Below are 6,656 nucleotides of genomic sequence, written 5' to 3'. Positions count from 1 at the left end.
ATAAACGATGCTAAAAAAAATAGACAGCTACCTGCACAAGAATGAAACTGGACCAACCACTGTCTTATGGCATATATTAAAATCAACACAAAATGGATGACTTTAATGCTAGACCTGAAAACACAGACCTGCCAGACCTGGAAAAAACATAAGCAGTAAGCTCCCTGATATTGGTCTTGGTGATGGTTTTTTGACTCTGACTCCAGAGACAAGGGAAACAAAAGCAGAAATAAATAAATGGGACTACATCAAACTAAAAAGCTTCTGCATAACTTTCTCTACCATCTTGGAGCCTGTGGGGGGAACAGGACACCTAAAACGATAAATATGTCTGGAAGGTTGTGGTCCAAGGTCATTTTTGCTGGCTATAAGTGGGGTCTCTAGAACCAGAGGGAGCACAGAACTCTTCTTAAAATTGAAGGTGTTTATGCTGAAACTGAATTCCATCAAGGGAAGAAATGTGCCTATGCGTACAGAGCAAAGAAAAACACAGTGACTCCTGGTGGCAAACCAAACAAAACTGGAGTAACCGAGAGAAGAGTAACTCATGGTCATGGAAACAGTGGCATGGTTTGTGCCAAATTCCAAAACAACCTTCCCACTAAAGCCATTGGCCACACAATCCATGGGATGCTATACCTCTCAAGGATTTAAACTTAAAGAAAAGTAAATAAATAAAGGTGTAGATTTGTTCTCTTGTAAAAAAAAAAAAAAAAGAAAGAAAGAAAGAAAGAAAAAGAAAAGAAAGGAAAAAGGAAATGTTTCTGCATAGCTAAGGAAACCATCAATGAATGGAAGGCAACCTACTGAATGGGAGAAGATATTTGCCAATCACATATCTGATAAGGATCGATATTCAGAATATATAAAGAACTCATACAACTCAACAATAAAAAATAAATAATCTAGTTATACAAATAGGCAGAAGATCTGAATAAACATTTTTTCCAAAGAAGACATAGAGATGACTAATAAGCACATGATTAGATGTTCTACATCACTAATCATCAGGGAAATGCAAATCAAAAAACCACAATGAGTTATCAATTTATACTGATCAGAATGGCTACCATCAAAAAGACAAGAAACAGCAAGTATTGGTGAGAATGCAGAAAAAAGGGAACCCATGTGCACTGTTGGTGGGAATGTAAATTGGTGTGGCCACCATGGAAAACAATATAGAGGTTCCTCTAAAAATAAAAATAGAGCTATCATATGATTCACCAATTCCACTACTGGGTATTTATCTGGGAAAAAAAAAAAAACACACTGTTTTGAAAAGATATATTCACCCTTATGTTCACTGCAGCATTATTTATAATAGCCAAGATATGGAAATCGCCGAGTCCATTGACGGATGAGAAGATATACTAAAAATATACAATGGAATACTACTCAGCTGTAAAGAAGAATGAAATCTTGCCATTTGTAACCACACAGTAGACCTTGAAGGTATTATATTATGTGAAATAAGACAGAGAAAGACAAATACATGTGGAATCTAAAAAACAAAACAAACCAACAAAACAAAGTCCAAACTCATAAGTACAGATTACATAATGGTGCTTGCCTGAGGGCAGGTGGATGGGGGGAATGAGTAATGGGGATCAAAAGGTACAACCTTCTAGTCATAAAATAAATAAGTTATGGGGATATAATGTTCAGCATGGGGAATACAGTCAGTAATATTGTATTAACTTGTATGGTGACAGATGGTGACTACACTTATTGTGGTGATCAGCTCACAGTATACAGAAATGTTGAATCATCGTGTTGTATACGTGAAACTAATGTAATATTGCATGTCGATTACACATCAATAAAAAACATGAAGAAAGGGCTCATTGCATATTTTATAAGGAAATATTGCTAGACATCTACATATGGTTCTTTTAGCACCTTTTAAGATATACTTAACCTCAAATAAATAAATACCAAATAATAAAATATACCTAACCTCTTACTTTTTCCCACCTAGTCTCCCAGATTTAAGACCCTTTTAAATGCTCCACAGACCCTATGCACCATTACTTCTGAAGAACAATGACATCACACAGATTAAAATGAGCCCATATCCCAAATAAGTACAATCATTTTGCTGTAAAAATTTGGAAAGGGATTTTATAATTTTGTTTCTGAAATATTAGGCTTCAAGTAATATGCCTAATTTATAACTACGATTTCCAAGTGATCATCAAGTATGGATTCTTTCAGAGTAAAAAGGTTTAACTTAAAAACTCTTTTCAAATGTCTTGACATTTTTATGCTACTTTTTTGACAATGAATGAAGCTGCTTTAATATTGCATTTTGCTTAGTTATTAACTTGAATTTTGTATTTCTTCTAATTTGCAACCTGTGTAAGTGTGATCAGACCTTAAATATCTACCAAGGCCTGTGAAACTTAGAAACTCTGGAGTGCCTTCAGTTCCTAATGAATTTGATAGGCCCACCCACAACAGCCCCAGATTATCATCCCCGCCAGAGACCTAGCACCAGAGTCCTTGGGGACTGGACCACAAAACACTCGGCCCAAGGACTGGTCACTGTGCAGTCCTAACTGGTCTTTGCTGGTTATAGTTTGACACTGACTCGTCTTCTGACAAGCAATCCTCATGCAGATGGGATACCTTCTCTGAGCACACAGAACTCCTCAATGTCTAGTGGCTACACTTGGGTCCTGGTCTGAAGCTCTTTGTTTGTATTTACATCTTTCAAATAAAGTCTTCTTTTGAGTTTCAGCTTGACATTAGAAGGAATAATACATAACTTATCACACTCCCTCTCACCCACAAAAAAAGCCCCAAAAATTACTCAGTGGAAAAACCTTCAGAGATAAATAGACACAACATGTATCTCTTAATATTTCCTGTTCAGTATTCGGAGGCTTCTTGAAGGCAACACTGTAGCTAATAGCCCAGGTTCCCTACCTGGATGGAACTATGCTGGGGCTAGAAGTCTCCCAGCCCATCGCTCCCTACACAGTAGCTCCACATCTTTTATACTGTGCTGCTTTTTAAAGGAAAGACGTCTGGGGAAAATTGTTAACTATGTAGGTAAATATGCATATTGTTAAATTTAAAATTCCAGAGAGGTTTTTCAATATTTACAATTCTGATTTCCTTGCAGATGTTCCTAAAACAATGGCACCATTAAACCTTAACATTAATACCTTACATTGAGAACAAATGCTATGTCTTTTATAAACATCTCCTTAATCTGTTCTTTCTCTTTATTCATTTAATATCAGTTGAGCACCTTCTCTGTGCCAGACACCATGCTGAGCCCTGGTGAGTACAGCAGACGGAGTCCCTGGGAATAAAGGAGGCAACAATTGCAACCCATTGCGGTGTCTTCTGTAAGTGCTTCTGCATGGCTAATTTAAACCTGTTTTACTAAAATTCAGTCCCATTTCTCCTTGTTCTACCCACGGGGTAGGTAAACAACATCCAATCACTATCCTCTCCAACATAGGCTTCCTGATACTTGAAACACTCAAATTTCTTTTTTCTTGCTCAAAATAAATGTAATTTTTCACAAAGAAAAGAAGATTACATTTGATGTGAGCAACAAGCCAATATAACTCCTTTGCTGTGTCATCACATTGTCATTGATATGAAAATATAGAATATAAATTTTCAGTCACATTGAAAAGATAGAGGAAAATAGAGTCTCATATAATCAACCAGTTTCTTAGACATTAATCTATATACAATCCTGATGGTACCGTTCTAAAAAAAATGCACTCTAATGAAACAAAAATTGTGCCATATTGCACTAGCTGAGGAAAAAGTAGCTAATAGGTCTCTATCCCATATGACTCATATCTAAGTACCCTGCCCCCAAAGAAATCAAGACACACTGTCACTGAGCCACATTGTTATCCCTTAAGAAGACTATAAAATGTGTACATCACTCATTCGTTGACACTGAACTTGTGCCAAAACTATTAAGAGCACATATTAATACATATCCCAAATGTGTAGGAATGACTACAGAATAAAACACAGAATGAAATTGGTACTCACTATTAATTTGTCTTTTATAAATGATTAAGTAAAGCATATGAAAGAAATAAAAGGGCAATAAATACCCTTTTATCACAAACTGGGGGGTTTCTCTTACTCTGGGCTTGCACATAACCAGTTTAGAAATGTGCATAATTGCCTATGGTCAACATCATATCACTGCCAGATCACACATTAAACAGATAACCACTATTATTATAAAAGCGACTTCCTTGACCTCATATTTTGGTCTGGCTAGGAATTCCTGTATTTTCCCAGATCAGCTGTTACACGGTGCCAATCTTGTGCTGTGCATGTCAATTTTGTACCAGTGTAAGTGACCAGCGCCTCACAGAGCATACTTGAAAACACACTTATATGCATAGGAATAGCGTAAGTTCAAGAAATATGATCATAGTTCTTGCAGTGTTTTTTTTTTTTAATCTGAAGTCTATGTGTGTTTTTCTATTATAGCTAAGGTACAGTGTGTGTTATTTGGCAGCTGAATTTGACATGAAAATATAAAAGGTTTGGGCAACCACATATTTGGAAATAGAAATCTTTCCTGAAAACATGGCTTTGGTTTTTAAACACAGCTAAATTTCTGGAAACTTCAATTTGTTAAAGACAGCCAAGACTTCAATCATATTTAACATATTCCTGGGGTTTACATATAGTGTTTCAAAGTAATAAACAACATCTTGTTTGGAGTAGCATGAAGAAAATGAGGCAAGCACTTCTTTAGAGTAAAAGCTCCACTTTTTAAAAATAGTTTGGAGACTCATTCTTATGTTGGTAAAATCACAAAACACTATTCAGCAAACAAAACATGATGAGCTCAATTCAAGTTGGTAAACATTTTTAGCTGGCTTCATTTGTAGTAAGAATTTTAATGTAACCATAACTTCAAGGATACGTCTCTTATAATAGAGACTTGAGGGGCAAAACTTTTTTTTAATTGTTAATAAGAACAATGGTGTCAAGTTTGCACTCGAAAATCGGAAGAGATGTGATGACAACAGTGAATTGATTGAACAAGTTTAAAAATCACATTACAGCACACTGAAATGCAACCACATTTACTCACTAGTGCTCTCACTGCAGCGACCAACAAGCCCCAGGCCTGATTCAGTAGCAGAAAATAGACTCCTTCCATAAGGTAGGGTCTATATATACCTTATCTCCAACATGTAAAACCAGCAGTAAACCTGTAAATCTTTCACATGCTTTTGCCTCATTGGTCTAAACACAATAGCAATGTCTGAAAACTCTTAAGTCTCTCAGTAAGAATAAAAAGCCCTTTTCAATAAGCAAAACATGACAAATCAAAATAGTCCTATCCAAGGAAAGGAAAGTGTTCTCTCTATACTCTTTGTAAGAAGTCAGGTCAGGGCACCCATGTAGATCAATCTGTTAAGCGTCTGCCTTCAGCTCAGGTCATGATCCCAGTATCCTGGGATCCTGGCCCGCATTGGGCTCCCTGCTCCATGGGGAGTCTGCTTCTCCCTCTGCCTCTACCTCTGTGTCTCTCATGAATAAATTAAATATATATATATATATATATATGTATATATATATATATATATATTTATTTTTTATTTTTTTTTAAAAGAGAGAGAAATCAGGTCTAATTTCATTTCACTATGCTTTTTCCCTAAACAGGGACTCAATGAACAGAAAATCCATTGTAAGAACAATTACAGATTCACATCCAGATGATTTATGACAAACCAACTAATAAGAATGTAAACATCTTGTTCTGTGGTCAATACTCCTTAATTTTGTCTGCATGTTATTCCTAACTTGTTTCATACTAGATAGTTTATTTCTAATGGCTAGCAGGTAAAACATGAGAATTTGTCTGAAGGTTTAAAAGTTGATGAGATGTTACTTCACACTCATTAGGATAGATATGATCAAAGAACAGAAAACAACAAGTGTTGGTGAGAATGTGAAGAAATTGGAGGCTCATGACTTATTGGTGGGAATGTTAAGTAATGTGGTCACTACAGAAAACAGTGTGTCAGTTCCTCAAATCTGGCAATTCTACTTCTGGGGATATACCCAAAAGAACTGGAAATAGGGTCTCAAAGAGATATTTGGACACCCATGATATAGCAGCATTATTTGTAATAGTCAAATGGGGGGAGCAACCCAAGGCTCAATTAATGAAAGAATGAGAAACATAAATGTGGCATATTCATACAATGGAATATTATTTGGTCTTAAAAAGGAATGAAATTCTGACACTTGCTACAACATGATGAATCCTGAGAACATTATACTATGTGAAATAGACCAGTTACCAAAAAGCAAATGCTCTACGATTCCCCTTATGTGACCGTGCTTTGAGTAGTCAAATTCATAGAGACAGAAAGTAGAATGGTGGTTCCCAGGGCTGGGGGTAGAGGAGAATAGGAAGTTATATTTTAATGGGTACAGTTTCAGTTTTGCCGGAAGAAAAGAGCCCTATAGATAGGTTGCACAACAACATGAATGTACTTACACTATTGAACTGTATACTTAAGAATGGTTAAGGTGGTAAATTTTATGTAATGTGTATTTTGCCCCCAGGGAAATATTTTTTAATTGAAATAAATAAATAAATACATTCTGTAGTCTGAAGACCAGGGCCAAGCATGTTGCAGCAT

At 36.0% G+C, this 6,656-nt stretch overlaps 1 pseudogene across 1 annotated transcript; it reads left to right on the top strand.

Annotated features, from left to right (window-relative positions):
- The first annotated feature begins 327 nt into the window (after positions 1-327).
- On the top strand, positions 328-654 carry LOC308340479 (large ribosomal subunit protein eL33-like; annotated as a pseudogene). Its single transcript has one exon. The product of its transcript is annotated as a large ribosomal subunit protein eL33-like (transcript).
- Positions 655-6,656: the final 6,002 nt, after the last annotated feature.

The sequence above is a fragment of the Martes martes genome (assembly GCF_963455335.1).
Source record: "Martes martes genome assembly, chromosome: 3".
Classification (NCBI taxonomy): domain Eukaryota; kingdom Metazoa; phylum Chordata; class Mammalia; order Carnivora; family Mustelidae; genus Martes; species Martes martes.
This window is presented reverse-complemented; position numbering and strand designations above follow the sequence as displayed.